Source organism: Mustela nigripes, chromosome 4, assembly GCF_022355385.1.
Source record: "Mustela nigripes isolate SB6536 chromosome 4, MUSNIG.SB6536, whole genome shotgun sequence".
Taxonomy (NCBI): domain Eukaryota; kingdom Metazoa; phylum Chordata; class Mammalia; order Carnivora; family Mustelidae; genus Mustela; species Mustela nigripes.
This window is the reverse complement of record NC_081560.1, coordinates 98,593,349-98,608,121: the sequence shown is the minus strand read 5'-3', so window position 1 is coordinate 98,608,121 and position 14,773 is coordinate 98,593,349.

The following is a 14,773-nucleotide window of genomic DNA, read 5'->3' as shown; positions in this document are numbered from 1 at the left end:
GCTTTTGATATCTTGATTTGGCAATTATTATTAGGCAATCAAGTCAATATCATAAAGGCCACTGAAACTCCAAATATGTAGTTAAATGCTGGAGTCCAGTGTAAGAATATAAATTTCAAAATAATCGATCAGCTTTATGTGGTATATAAATCTCAGGCTGAATGAGATTACCTAGTGATGGGTGCAAATAGCAAAGAGAAGAGGGCCAAAGACAGAGTGCTAGGGCTCTCCAGCATTTAGAAGCCCTGGATAAGTGGAGGAATCCGCAAAGGATCCATCAGAATTGTAAAGGACAGGGAATATAGTCAATAATGCTGTAACGACATTGAATGGCGACAGATAGCAACTAAACTTACTATGGTGATCATTTTGTAATGTATATAGATATTGAATCACTATGTCTTATACTTGAAACTAATACAATATTGTATGTTTATTATTCTTCAATAGCAAGGGGGAAGAAAAGAAATGTAGGAAAAAAAAACAAAAAATGGAGAATTTGATATCACAGAAGGAAATGAAGAGAGTATTTTCAGAGAAATACATGACAACATTGCCAAATGCTGCTGTTAATTCACCTGTAATGGAAAATAGACATGACATTGCATCTGGTGATAACAGGGGAGAAGGTAGAATACATGGGCAGAAATTTTGTTTGGTCAGTGGATACAGTGGTGCCAGCCTGTGCCCTTGTACTCTGGTTGCTTTAAGCTTGTGAAAGAAGAAGAATGAGGTTGATAGAAGAGGAGTAAATATGGAGTAGTCTAGAGGAGTGACCTGAAGAAGGAGCAGGAGGTGAAAGCTGGTGGACAGCACTCAGAGCCCAGTTGAAGTTAGATATCTTGAATTTCAAGAGGGACCAGGCAGCATGGTTAGTGTTTTCCCTGCAACTGCTATAAGAATCTTGGGTTCCATTCAGAGCCCTGAAAGGAGATGAAAACTTGACCAGGAGCCAGAGGACAAGAGAATGGTTGCTGATCCAATAAATACATATGATGATAAAGATTATAAAGGTGAGCTTGAAGCAGAAAAAATGAATTGTCTTGATCTTTGTCTTCACACTATATGAACTCAGAAAGGTATAGATTGGCTTATGTGATATTCTGTTACTGCATTTTATTTTGTAATAGGAAGGTAAGTAACAATGATTTCATATATACATATGTATATATACATATATATATATATTCCATATGGAATATATATTTTTAGAATATTGCATTAAACCTATTTATTTATTTCCCCCATCTGGAGAATTGGTAAAGATCAAACTAATATTCCAGCCTTCATGGAACATTTGGTTTTTAAAAGAATGTTATTAACGCCTACCTGGCATCGTGGCTGTGATTACATTTCAAAAGTGTTGGATACTGTGATTCTACTTTCATAGGATCAATATGGCTGAAAGAAGGATGATAATCAAAACAGATTTTGGTCCCCAAATAAGTAGCAATTGGGAAATTATACTACTCTCCATCAGAGTTTCACCATACACACTGATATTATGAGAAACTCTAACAGATACATCTTAGCATATGAAGTTCTAATCAAACCTTACCTGTGCTATATTAATAGGTTTTAAGACATATTTTACTTTAAAAAGTACTTTTTGAGAACTTAGTATAAAAATGTTCTGAAGAACAGGCTTTTAAAAGTTCCCTGTTCCTGTTTGCCCTGTGGACTCATCCCTACTTGCTTAAGGACCACATGTTGTGAGTCTGCAGGGCTCCTTGAACAGACTGACCCTCTCTTCTCCAAGATGTCTAGCCACACCCTCATCAAGTGCTCCATGAAGTCCCCAGATGGACTTCTGGTGGCACAAAATATACCAGATTCTAACTGTTCAGATATAAATACATGATACAGCCACACAGTGGGGGAATCTGATAAAAGCCATCACCTGCATCTCATCTTCTAAAAAACTAATGTTCTGAAAAACTAAGACATTTTCAAAATCCATAGGAGAAATGTAAATTTGTATTTTCCAAATCCTATGCATACCCCAGTTTTTGTGGAATGAACACTGTAGTAAGTATATTTCCCATGGGTAGAGGGTCATTTCTTAGCTAACTGGATGGCCTTTCCCTGACTTGGATATTGTCCCAAGTACATGTCTTGGAATCAGTGCACCTGTAATACACTATTAGAAGATCTTTGTTAGACACACTAATCATTCTCCAAAGCTGTGTTTGGTTTGGCCTTTTCTGGATTTTAGGTGCATTTCATGTCAACATGTAACTAGACATAACTGAATCATAGGGATATAGAGTAATTAAGTCAGTCTTATAACAAACAAACTTGTAACAGAACTATCTTTATCCAAATGGACATGTGATTATTATCCTGTATTTTTAGAACAGGCCAATTCAATACTATGTACCATTTATACTGAGAAGCTCTGACTTACACATGTTTTAAATGATTCCTTTCTCATTTGAAGTTCTGTTTCCTTTCATTTAACTCTCTGTGGCAATGATAACAGCTGACTGCTCGCCTTAGAAACTAAGCCTGCACAACCCTCTAATACTATTATTTAATCTTAAACTTATGAGACTAGGGACCCTAATTAAAATATTTATTTACTTCTCTAAAATCATATTTTTCTCAACATGTAATAATTTCCTTGAAATCCACTAGGATATCCCCAATGTTCTCCCTATCTCCTTTAGCTATAAAAGTGGGAAATGATTAGACAATCTCATTATAGTAAAAATCCTAGAGGCTGTGTAGCCTAACCAACCATCTGAAGTTTCAGTGCTCACCATGACATGCTCATCTGGTGGCCATCAGACTCATCTGAATGCCTGTGACAGAAAAGAACTCAATATTCCACCTGCAGACAGCTCTGACAGATAAAAATCTCTATTGAGCCAAATTTATTTAACTTCCCTTCCTCCATGTGCTCTGCATGAACTTCAAAGCCACAGAGAAAAAGTCAAAGGTTGTTTCTTCCCACTGTCCCCCCAAAGGACTGCTCTTATCAATTTTCGACTCCTGTTTTCTGTCCTCAACAGCTCCTTTAACATTTCTTCCATGGCTCAAAGCCTTTTCCATTTTCAAGGCCAATTCTGATTATACCTCCAAACCTCTCTATCCCTTCTAGGTAACAGGAGTGGGATTGTTCATAACAGCAATGGCCACAGTCGCCAAACTGTGGAAAGAACCACGATGCCCTTCAACAGATGAATGGATAAAGAAGATATGGTGCATATATGCAATGGAGTATTATGCCTCCATCAGAAAGGATGAATACCCAACTTTTGCATCAGCATGGATGGGACTGGAGGAGATTATACTGAGTGAAATAAGTCAAGCAGAGAGAGTCAATTATCATATGGTTTCACTTACTTTGGAGCATGAGGAATAACATGGAGGACATTGGGAGATGGAGAGGAGAAGTGAGTTGGGGGAAATCGGAGGGGGAGACAAACCACGAGAGACCGTGGACTCTGAGAAACAAACTGAGGGTTTCTGAGGGGGCCATGGAGGGTGGGGTGAGCCTGGTGGTGGGTATTATGGAGAGCAGTGTTGCAGGGAGCACTGGGTGTGGTGCATAAACAATGAATTCTGGAACATTGAAAAAAAAAAAGAAATTAAATAAAAATAAATAAATAAATGGCTGGGGCAGGGGGAAGAGTGGGATTGTTTGACTCACCCAGAATAGAATGTAATTATCTTCCATCTCATCTCACTTCATTAGCAATGCAGTCAAATGTCGTACTTAGCTTTCCTATGACCACATCTTGCTGTTGACTAACACGGAGCTTACTATTAACACAGATAAGATGAAGTTCAGTATGGAAAAGTGATATTTATTCAGTCTTAATGTGATATTTTATCTAGTATATCAAACTCAGACCATGCAATATTTGCCTTGAGTGAGGAAAACATATTTGAAACTTTTTTAACCTTCCTCTTCATGGATTGGAGATCTTGCACAGTCTTTGCTCGCTAATAAATTCTCTCATTTATCTTCCTCTTGAGTCTTCTACTCATTAAATTGTGATCTTTTTTTTCCAGTGCAAGTGTCTGTAAAAAACGATGATGCATTTGTTCGGTAACATGCCCCAAGGCTGTCTCTCTCCTAATCAGTATATATTTAGCTCCCAACAATGAGACCTCAGTCAGAGTCAACCTAAGTGTTTAGCTGTGAGTGGTGGCTTAGCAGGAATCAGATTAAGTTACTAAATCTTGACAGAAATGCTAAAGGCATTTTGCTTACCAAGTTGTTCCATTTGAGTACAAACATTAAATGAAAGTTGGAAATGAGAAAAAAAGTATTCACTGAAATATAATTCAAAATCTAGCAGATATATTAAGCAGAAAAAATGAATTTGAGATAGATAATGGAACAACTTCAAATTAAGAATAGTCATAAAAGGTGTGAAGATTAGCATTCCTGATAATAAATGGCAAATTAGCCATTAGAATGTAGGCCTGTATTATGTTAATTAGAGATAAAGAAGATAAAAGTGTTGGATGTGTGAGCAGGTGTAAAGTGCGAGGTTTTTAAGCTTGTTTGGCTACATGTGCAGAACACTGATTAATCTATGAACTGAAGCAGGTCAATTGGTGAGACCCGAGACAGTTTGTGGCCATCATACTTACGTACTTGTGGACTTTCCTCTATTTCTAGTATGAGTTTATGTGCAAGCTGGGAAATGGCCAGTTTACATTTACTGCCCCATTGCAATTTTTAAAAGCACCCCAGTCTACTTTCAAATATGTGGTCCAATTTGGATGAGATACTAGAGGATCACCCTGCTTGTGTCCCCTGTATGGCCATGAAGGAGATGAAGAGACAGGCTGAGAAAGAGAAAATGAAGCTCTCCTTGTCTTGTTCATTTTGACTTTTGCTTCGGCACTGCAGGTATTTGTTGGAATGTGCCTCAGGGGTTGCCAACTTTCTGATTTTCACCTCCCACCCTGCCTCCTTGCTTTCTACTGAGCAGGAGCATGGATGACAGGATGAGGGATGGCCAGCTCTTGACATGGGCTCTTCACAAAGAAGTCATGAAGCAGTGGGTGATGTTTTCGAAAGCAGACAAAGTCATTGTAGATGTAGCTACAGCTGTTGGTGCCATCAAAGCTTTCCATGAACTTTGAATCAAATACTTAACTTCTACATGTTCCTATACATACCTGTATAAAGTATCACGGACAGAATAAAAGTATAGAAAATAATCAAGGGATGTTTTATTCCAGCCCCCCCGCCAATGCAATTAGATATAGCAAGGTAAACATTTGGTTATCTACATTAAAGGATGAGGGAAACAAGGAAAACAAAGAAATCAAAACAGCGAATAAAGTCAATTCTACTTATCTTAGGCAATGTACATCCTAGTCGTGAGGGGGTGATTGAGCAAAGTATTTAAAATCATGGATGTAAATACTGTCGATTGTTCGCCATGTGACCTAGGTCAAGTTATATAACCTGTCAAGGCCTCGGTTTTCTAACTGTAAAAGGGGATAGAAAGAGTAGCTGCACCATGGAGTCAGATGAAGCTTAAATCTGCTAATATAAATATGTAGAAGGGTACCTGGCACTCAGTAACTATTACATAAGCATTTGTTCTAAGATCATTACTTAAACCACAGTCTCAGTAAAAGGTCACAGTAATGCAGTCATCAATTTCTGTCATTCACAACCCTCTAGAACACTATGGAAAATTAGGAAGTATTCGAGTTTTCTGAGAAAGGAAAATAAATAACAAAAGTGACATAAAGTTCATTAAGAATCAATTTATCTTGTCTTTACTCAGAGACTATTAATGGATATTGGGAGAGTGCTGCTTTTTTTTTTCTTTTTTTAAGGTTTAACATCGTAAAATTTTAATATTTTAAGCTGAGCTATTTAATTTCCAAATCCTTGAAAAAAATTTAAGAAGACATTTGGAAATTGGGAAAGTAAATTCCATGGCGACAGTATAATGGCTTATAGTGTTTCTGTGAAAGGAAAAGGAAATTGTATCATGTGTACTCAAAGCAAAATATCATAGTATGAGTTTGAAAAGTTTGGTAAGCAGAAAAGGAGTCTATATATGCCTTAGTTTTCTGGAGGCATTAGGATATATCAAAGTAATAAATTTTTATGGAACAACAGAGAGTCCCATGATGAGGAAAATTTCCTTCTTGATTATCAAGGCAGGAAATTCACAATGTACTTTCCAAAAAATATCAATGAGATACCTATTTCAGCTTTGTTAAAACACACACACACACACACACACACACACACACACACACACACACACATCAGTTATCTGGAAAATGGGATCTGTTTGGGGGATTGTTAGGAATATTAGAAAAGAAGGAGATGGTTATGAATGGAACATGTAGAGAAATTGTTAGACATGCTAAACTTTTGTACTCAATTTTTATTTCGTGATTTATTTTTTTAGGACTTAAGTGACATGTTCTGGTCTGTTTCAGTAAGATTACTTTTAAAAACTGAAAAGAAAAGAAAAAGGTTACATGTCAGGAGCTCTTGATGAAAACTAATAAAGAGGATGCAAGGAAGGGAGTCTGACCGCTGGAATGAAAAGTAGGGAAGAATGAAGAGACATGGTGATACAGAGGGAAGTAACGAGATAATTGATTTTTCAGGAGCAGCATAGACCTATGACCTTGACCCAGTGGAAGCCATTGTCCAACCCTTATCATTTCTCAGTTTAATAATAAGATTTTTTTCAGGAGAATTCTGGGAGGCCGGTGGGCCCCCATACAGCAGAAAATCAGACTGTGCATTCACTGTATCTGTTATTCTGTCTAATATGTTTCTCCACTGGCCTGGCCACTGTTCTTCTTTTACTACATAACATCTTCCCAAATCTCTCTATTACTATGACCATAGTTCTTATAACTTATGTCCTACATTTGATTTTCAGCAAAAGAATAACAATATTTAGTCAAATATCTTTTTCTTTTCCCTCAACATCACTCCGGAATATTCTCCTCATCTTTCTACTGACTATTAACTTGTGATAACTGCTTGGAAGTGGGAAATCAGGAAAGTGAAGTTATGCAAAAAAAAGAAGATGAGGGAAGAGCCAACAGTTGCAAACTTCAGGGTTGTATGGACAGGAAGGATGGCGGTACTGGACGGAGCATACTGAATCCGGGAACAGACCTAAGTTGAGAGTTTGGGTAAAGACAAGGCTTTTACTTTAGAGATGTTGAATTAGTGGCCTAATGTGGCACTGCCGACTGAAGTCTGTAGGTCTTCAAGTCTGCAACTCTGGAGCTCTGCAGAAATATCAAGGGCAAAGATACAGATGGAAGATGAACCCAGGGTTTAACAGTTGGGTCCTAGCAGGAAAAGTTACTGTTCTAAGAGAGTAGGGGAGATAGCTAAGCACTGACTAACTGAAGTAGTGGTTGAAGAAGAAAAACCAGAAAAGAAGACTAAAAGAATCAAGTAAAAAGATAATAAGAGAGACAGAGAGAGAGACTCCAGATATTTCAGAAGTCAAACAATAGGAGGATTATAATACTAAAAGAGTAGACAAAAGTATGAAATAACTCTTGTGATTGCAGTAAAACATACTAAGTAAGGTAAGATGTTATTGGTTTGGCAATTAGAAAGTGTAATGAAATTTAAGAAGTACAGTCCATTGGAATTAGATTGTAAATCATTAAGGAAAACGGGGGAACATTTATTGCTTAAAAAATTATTTGGTGAGCAAGTAATTTAAAAACAAACAAACAAACCAAAACACCCCAGAATGAAGCATGTTTCCCTAATCACCACGTGGCTAACAATATAACAGGTACAGTGGTAATTTTCCCTGCTATTAGTTGCAGAAAAAGTAAAGACAACAATATATTTTTTTTAAGATTTTATTTATTTATTTGACAGACACATTACAAGTAGGCAGAGGCAGGCAGAGAGAGGGGAAAGCAGGCTCCCTGCTGAGCAGAGCGCCCGATTCAGGGCTTGAACCCAGGACCCTGAGATCATGACCTGAGCTGAAGGCAGAGGCTTAACCCACTGAGCCACCCAAGCACCCCAAGACAACAATATTAACACCGTATTTAGCTTCCCAAACCATAAGTGACATCCCAAGGCTTGAGTTCTCTGCCTAAGACTTTCAACACAATTACTGATATTTGGCTGAATGAAATGGAGACAGACCTAGTGAGTTATCATAAGCAGAAATGAGAGTACACACTTTTACTTATCTACACTATTTGTGCCATTATAAAAGTACCTAAATGTAATCTCATTTAAAGAACTTTTTGGTGGAATGAGGAGAAATTGAGTCTTTCAATATCTGAGAGCATATTAATCTTGTTGTCAGACTTGATCAATATTTTGGCCAAGTATCAAAATACAACCTCAAAACTATTTCTCCAAGAATATGAAGGCCATTTCTCCAGCATGTTCTAGTATATATTGTCACCTGTACATGTTTTTTGTTCTGTTCCTATATCTTACTGTTTTTGGAGGGGAAAAAATGTTGCTCTCTTCACTTTTTAAATTCTCTTTCTCTCTCCAAAAGCTCTAAAGACTTTCATTTTTAAAGTTGGAGCCCTGTGTTTTTCTCACAGTGTGCACATGTGTGAATTATCCCAGGTGCCATTTTATGAAGTATGTCATTATAAACACCTCCCCCTTAGTCCTGGGAAGATTGCTGATTTCGTCCACGATTTTCCTTTCTCATTTCTCTGTTCTGTATTTCTGGAATTAGATAGATATCACTTGTACTTGTTTTTCATGCCTCCTAAATTTTCTCTCCTTTGTTACATATTTTTAGGTTTTCTTATGTCACATATGTTTAGATTTAAATTTTATTTACATTGAATCTCCATTATTTATATTTTAGAATTCAGTTTATCTATTGCTTTTTAATAGTTGTCATCTTATATCTATTTTACAATATTCTTTTCTTATTTTTGAGTTATTATTATTTTTTTTCCTTAGTAGACTATTTTTCTGTACTAGTTATTTTTTCAGTATTTTAAGTTTCACTTCTTTTTCCATGACTAGTTTCCTTTATTAATTGGATTGATTCTTTGTTGCAATTGGATCTTGATTCTTTCCTTTTGCACTGCTTCCCTCAGATATCTGTTAATCCTCGGATTTCCAGTCACTGTTTATGAGTAAATACAGGGGCATTGAACTATGGCCTGTGGCCTCTTCCAGCCTGCTACATGGTTCCCGAATGAAGTTGTCTGTTTGCTTGTTTGCTTTAATATAATCAAAGCACTTCTTTCATATATTATCTGTGATCTATGGCAGCTTTCCTGATACAACAGGAAACTTAAATAGTTGTCACAGAGACCATATGGCCCTCAGCACTTATAATATTTGCTGTACAACCCTTTATGAGAAAAGAATAGGCCCCAGAATTAAAAGGTGTCAGTTTTAAGTGTCCTCAGCAGTTGACACTGGCCTGTTTTCAGGGTTTTTTTTTTTCTCCTTTTAGTGGAAATCTTGTCAGCAGGCTCTGTGGAAAGAGATGGGGTCTGAGTGCTGTTTGCTTTTGCTTTAGAAACAGGCAAGTCAGACTAGAGAACATAGTTCTAATTGCTAAAATAGAACATCCTTTTAAAAGATAAGGACTTGAGTATCCTTTGCTCTTGGGAAAACCTAATTAGCATTTCTACTTATTTGCATTTCCCCCTTCTGTTTATTATTTCTGTCTGAAATTACCTTAGATTACTCCCTACCCCTCTTTGGAACCAGGAAACATTTCTCTCAAACACAGTTCACAGGGTTTAGCTGGAGGGAAAACAGAGTCACCTGTCATTTCAGTTCACGGTCATTAATAATGAACTTATTTGTTCAAGATCTTGAAAGCTAGCCTACAGTCCATTACCACTCTTTGTTGCATTCAGGATTTGAAATGTCCATAGCGTTCCGTGGGAAAGAATCATTCTTACTCTGGAATGGTCAGCTGTGGTCACACAGACAGTAGTAGAGTGCCATCCAGTTTCTGGTGCCCCAGATCCTATCAGAATCCATAGCCCCCAACTAATCCCCTTGCCTGTCTGTAAGCATTGCTGCGAGAAAGTTCCTTTTCTTGTATTCTTCCTGCTAAGCCAAAGAGACCTTGTTGGCTCAGCTTGACCATCATGTGAAAGTCAAATTCTGCTCTGTGAAAACAAAACACAAGTGGAAAAAGATTTTGTCCAAGAATCGTTGATTACAAATATGTCCATTACTGCTGACTCTTTTTTTTTCCCCCATAATACTCAAGTCAAGCATTCGACTAAACACTGTACCATTGCTCTCAATAGGGTTTGTCCTTGTTTTACCTTATGGGAGGCTGGGGAGTGTGTGATGTCTGGACGCTGGAAATGGATGGTCTGGACTTGTGTCAATCTCTGTCTTGTCTTGTGACCTTTAACAAGTTATTTAAACTCATGTGTATTAGCTTTCTAAACTGTATAATGAAGATAATAACAGATAATAACAATACCTTGCAGGATTGTTTTGAGGGTGAAATGAGTCGATACAGAGGAAGACCTCCTTTCAATAGCTGGGACCCAGGATTTATGCTACATGTCTGTTTGCTAATATTGTGATGTCGATAATGACAATTATGGTAATGACGTAACGTTGAACATAGTCACAGCCTTACTTACTGTAAAGTCAAGTTTTTACATACATCCAGTACTTTTAAATAAAAAAAAAAATGAGATAGAGATGAAGGTGCACATTTTTCAGTTGTTTTGTGTTATACCTAAGTGAAATTGCTAGGAATTTTGTATCTCAACAGGGTAAAATGGGAAGCATTCTTGCAGATACATAGATGCAGATACATAGATGTTAGTTCTGCAGAACTGCAGACTAACAGCAGAAGCTATCATGGATCCAAAGGGACAATCAGTTGCAAAGTGCGTGATCAACATATACAGCTAAAGCTACTCACAGACTTAGTGATAAATGAAATTTATTCAAAGTACAATAACATTTCCAAAAAAAAAAAAAATATGTCTTAAGTCACTCCTCCCCTTTAAAGCCTGAGTGGTAAAACTACCAGCACAGTATTATTTCCCAAGTGCATATTTTAGCAATAGAAAAGCCATAACTACATGAAAGAACTGATTCCTGTCATTTTATTTCACCCAAAATATTTAGGAATGCATGTTGGTGTTGAAAGGAAAGAGCCAAGGGAGCAAAGATAGACCAAGAAACATTATCTTGTGATGGGAACTCAGCTTGTTATCCTTTCAGAACTTGTCTTTGCATCCTTCAGGGCTTCCGCCTCTCTGAGCTGAGATATCAAGGTCATCCACAACAGTGGGAATGTCACAGGCATAACCTGTAAAGCCAACATTTCCACAATTCCCTTGGAGCTTTCACAATTTCACGATGACTAGTATCTTATCTGCCAGATCTGAATCCATTGCAGTCAGGTCCTGTGAAGAAGGAAGGAACCATGTCCTAAAGTAATATAACACATGATATCTTTCGACGCCTCTCCCGGGGATATACCATGCCTTGCTCCAATCCAAACATTTGCACATGCTCGTGACCATATTTAAGTTCACCACAAACATGGAAGTTGAGATTGTGAGGTATAAATCCAATAATGTATCAAGAGAGAGTGAATAATTTAATACACATATGGATTAAATTGTATTGAAACCCCTGTGTAGTTAACCTACTTTAAAGTTCAAATTGTTCGCCCCATATGTAGTACCACCACTCCTTAACTCCATAAATGTACATTTGTGAAACGTGTTCTTCACAAAACACTTAACACTGGACAGATGTTTCTTTTTAAGTGAAGGGATGAAACTATGGAGTTTATAAATTTCTAGCGGGGAAAAAGAAGATGCCTTCAATCATGAAAATGAGTTTAGGTGCCTATAGGTGAGGAAAGAAAATTGGCAGAAAGTCTTTCCCCCTCTGGGACTAAGGCCCCAGGAAGTATTGAACTCAATATCATAAGGAGACAAAAATAGTAATTCCATTGCATTTTTAGGTTCATATCTTTAGCACAGTGCAATTATTACTATAATTATCTCTGCTATACTTGGCAGTTTTATATAATTTTAAATTTATTCATTCTCTAAATGAAGTTGATATATTTTATTTTACTGCCAGACAGAATGCAACCCTCAAATAATTTCTAAGCTACACTTTAAGGAAAAAAAAACTATCATTAAATATTTCATTTCTGATACCCTCTTTAATTATATAATGATATACAATGCATTTTATATTTTCCTAGAGCCTACACATTGTAGTGTATTAAAGAAATATCAGTAAAGCTAGGCCATTTGCCATTTGTCCAGATCATAATAAAATAAGAAAGCATGAAAGAGGATAGTATCTGCCTTGCTCACTGCTGAGTGCCTAGGAGAGTACCTCACACATAGCAAATTGCAATAAATAGATATATGTTTAATTGATTAATTCAGCTATCTGCAATATATTATTTGTTAAGTGTAATAAAGGTGGAAGGACAAGCTCCATAAATGTTACTTTATAAAGTAATTATTAGCAAGTCTAAGGTCAGCAATTAAAAATGAGGCAAATAAGATCTCTCCCCACCCACTTCCCCCACCCCCAGTCCCCCACCAAAAAAGCCAGATTTTCCTTAGGGCACTATTCTCTACATCTGTGTGAAAGAAAGTTGGGTTTTTTAGTCATTGATATTTCATATCAACTAAGAAGTATGTTTTAAAGCATACATGGGAATTTAGTAGTACCTGGGTGGTTCAGTTGGTTAAGCAACTGACTCTTGATTTTTGCTCAGGTCATTTTCTCTGAGTCCTGAGATCAGGGCCCATGTCTGACTTGGTCAGCCTGGGGATTCTCTCTCTCTCTCTCTCTCTCTCTCTTTTGCCCCTCCTCCTGCTTGCTCTATCTCTCTCTCAAACATAAATAAATAAATCTTAAAAAAATAAAATCAAATAAAATGTACCTGAGAATTTGTTTTAGTCAGTTATAATAGGAGAACAAACACAGAGAGGTTGATGCCATTTACAGAAGACTTTACAACATTTAGTTCCCAAGGACCAGGGACCCACCATGCCACAAGGGAAAGCACCAGCGTGGTCAGAAGGCAGCAGGTGTGAGGGGAAGCAAGAGCAAAGCCTCAGCTGTGCTTTTCCAGGGGAGGAATGGGCAAGGCCGAGTCACCACTGAGTAAACCTGAGTTGGAAAAGTATGATTAATCTCAGTGGGCTCTCGGCTAGACAGTCCGTCTAGCTGATCTGGCGCCCGATCTTGGGGTGATTTGGGGCAGGGACAATATTGGCTTGATGTGAGAGGTAGATAAAGGAGACTGTTTGGGTAATGGACTCTACCTGGTTTGGTTTGCACATAAAAGGTGCGTTCATAGGCATGTTGATTACTATATTTAGGAATTAACTACCTTTGGGAGAGGCAACCCTCCCCCAGGATACCCAAACCCCAAGATGTCAAAGCATCATAAAACAAAAACATGATTAATGTAAAGCATCAAAAACAAGAGTCCAGATGTACTTCGAGAATTTTAGCCTCATTTTCTAGCGCTTATTTGCATACCAGTTTTAGTCTGTATACCTCAGTTAACACAATTCCTCACAAATAAAATACATGAAAGCAAATTATCTAAATATATGATGTAGTAATAAAGTTGGGTATTGAATGTAAAAGTGTGATAACTTATGCTTGAAATTTATTCAGTTTGGGGTACAAAGTAGTTCTTAGGGCCAATTCTACTTCCTTTGATAAGTAGAGCTTTTGTGGACATCTGCTTAGCACACTGTCACGCTGGAACTAATAATAGTACAGAATAAGAAATAATCAAGAATGTGTGAGTGGGGACTTCTGACTTCTGGGACTTCTGACTTCTGGTTTGGGACATACAGAATATTGAAGTCATTACTCCTATTATACATGGCAAGATAAAAGCTGAGAAAATTAAAAAGCAATAACTCTTTTTATATCCATGAAGGAATCAAAGTCACAGGGCAAATGGCTGTCCCCAGATTAGAGAGAGACAGGTGGAAACAGCCACAGGAAAGAGTTAATGTGGGTGAGTTTGAGAAATTAAAACACCAGTGAGGCCTTGGGTTAGTAAAGCCATCACACTTTTGTGAGTTTTACTTTGAGGAAGCCTACCAGGTTCTTATAGTAAAGACAAGAGAGAAATCTTCACATGCTTTCAACACTCCAAAAGCAGCCATCTCGAAATATATCTAGAGCTTTCCGTTTTTCTTAACAAGGCTTCTCTCGTCAGAAACTATTTTTACCAAAGTTTAATCTACTAGGGTTTTACCAGACACTCACATACCTGGGGGAATGGAAATGTCTGGTTTCTGTGTTCTGGCACTGAGATGATGCCAGGAAAATAGCCAATGCAGTCAGCAGCCTTCTACATGACCAAAAGCAAACACCCATCCTAGAACTCTTTAGTCTTCCTGTATCACCTGGGAGAGGGTGATGGGAACTGAGAAGTGAAATCACAGTTCAGGGCACAATTTCACTAAAGACTAGGACCTAATCACAGGACTACAGAATGCTTCTCTTCCTCCCATACTTTACCACTACATCAGCATGACACCTGCATAATAATAAGGGGATACAATTGAAAGAATTGCACACTTTAGACCTTATTTAAGAAGTCTAGGGACGCCTGGGTGGCTCAGTTGGTTAAGCAGCTGCCTTCGGCTCAGGTCATGATCCCAGCGTCCTGGGATCGAGTCCCACATCGGGCTACTTGCTCCGCAGGGAGCCTGCTTCTCCCTCTGACTCTGCCTTCCACTCTGTCTGCCTGTGCTCGCTCTCACTCTCTCTCTTACAAATAAATAAATAAAATCTTTAAAAAAA